The sequence below is a fragment of the Capsicum annuum genome, unplaced genomic scaffold, assembly GCF_002878395.1.
Source record: "Capsicum annuum cultivar UCD-10X-F1 unplaced genomic scaffold, UCD10Xv1.1 ctg32196, whole genome shotgun sequence".
In the NCBI taxonomy this organism is placed as follows: Eukaryota; Viridiplantae; Streptophyta; class Magnoliopsida; order Solanales; family Solanaceae; genus Capsicum; species Capsicum annuum.
The window spans coordinates 14654-16447 of NW_025838887.1; the positions used below are offsets into that span (position 1 = coordinate 14654).

The 1794-nt window shown below is 34.5% G+C and overlaps 1 non-coding gene across 1 annotated transcript; it reads right to left on the minus strand.

The window, feature by feature from the left end:
* Nucleotides 1–547: 547 nt before the first annotated feature.
* On the minus strand, nt 548–654 carry LOC124891208. The gene has a single exon (XR_007049582.1). It is a non-coding gene; the product is annotated as a small nucleolar RNA R71 (small nucleolar RNA).
* Between the last annotated feature and the right edge of the window lie 1140 nt (nt 655–1794).

The window sequence follows — 1794 nt, forward strand, 5'->3', positions numbered from 1 at the left end:
AGAGATAGAGAGTTGGTAAATCCTTTCTCTAAACTAAAATTTGTATTTTAATAGTGGTGAAGCACTTAGTATCCAATTAAAAAGGTTCAAATAGCTGAAAAAATATATTTGAATATTGTTTATCCAAATGATCTTGTTGATCCAAATGTTGGACATATCGCACATGTTCTTGCTCAACCAGTTTTAGACCTTTTTATGAGGTGGAAATCCCACTTATGAACCATGCTACTAACAGTATTCGAAAGCCCGAGTCAGGTGGTTTATTTGAATTAAAGTAGAATATGGTGCAACTGTTGAATTCGACTGGACAATTTGCTGAATTTTCACATGAAGACTCACAAAAACTCATACAGACCTTCCTGGAAATGATAGATACTTACGTTCATACAAGGTTCAATTCAAATTATGTTAGACTGGCTCTTATCCCTTTTTCTTTAACTGGGGAAGCAAAGAGGTGGTTTCATGCTGAACTACCACTTTCCATTACTTTTTTAAAAGGTCTAGCTCAAAAGTTCCTTATTCGATTCTTTCATTAGGGAATTCTGCATGATTCAGAAGCGAGATTCTGAGTTTGACACAGAAAAAAGGAGAGAATCTCTAACAAGCATAGGAGAAATTTAAGAGTATCCTCAGAAATTGCCCTCACCATCATCAGTCTAATGATGTTATTGTTCAAAATTTCATTATGGGGATAAATCTAAATATTGAGATTCTCTTAGGTTCAGCAGCAGGTGGGCTGGCTCTTGAGAAGACTTATGATGAATTGTATACACTGTTGAATCAGATTTCACGAGGGAACCTAGAATGGCATGCTAACTTAAGGAGTGCTCCTAATAAAGTTTTAGGTGTGTTAGATGTAGATCAGTTCATAGCTTTATTAGCTCAGCTTGCAGAAATGCAAAATTAGATGCTTACTCAGTTGAACAATATGAAGTTGGGGGTTCCACAAGTAGCAGCTACAACTAATGTAGTCCAATAGGTGAATTATTGGTGTGAGGTTTGTGGAAGTAGTGACATGCGATAGATGCTTGTGTGGTTAATCCAAATTTTGTTAATTATGTGCAAAATGCAAATCATCTGGGACAATAAAGGTTCGGTAACACATATAATCCAAACTGGAGGAACTACTTTAATTTATCATGGGGTAGAAATCAGGCACAGAATAAAAATCAATAAAACGGGCTAGTGCAACAGAATCAATAGTAGGTTAAAATAATCCATCAATCACTCCAAAAAGTAAAATAAAAGAAATGACAAAGTATCTTTTACTGAATCAAGCATAATTTAGAGCAGATTTATAGAGTCAATAGTTAATCACTAGGAATTTGGAGTTACAACTCGGTCAAAAATTATGGTAGCATAAAAAACAAGACCTCAAGGAGGCTTACCTAGCAATATCGAGGCAAATCCAAAGTAAGTAAATACAGTTATAATAAGGAGTGGGTTGCAGTTAATGTATGTAGTATTTGAGTAGGTTAGTCCCATAGTCACAGATGATGATCTTAAAGAAAATAAGGAGAAAGAGGTTAAAGAAAAAAATGCAAGTGATAAAACTTTTGTGGAGAAGAAGACTCTACCTTTACCATTCCCTCAAAGACAAAGGAAGCACCAAGATGAGTCTAGTTAAAAGAAGTTTTTGGATCTTCTAAAGAAGGTTCAGGTAAATCTTCCTCTTGTTAATATTCTACAAAGTATTTCAAAATATGCAAAGTATCTAAAAGACATAGTGAAAAATAGGAATCAATTGACAAAGTATGCTACAGTTGCACTTACTGATAAGTGCATATCCAAGAT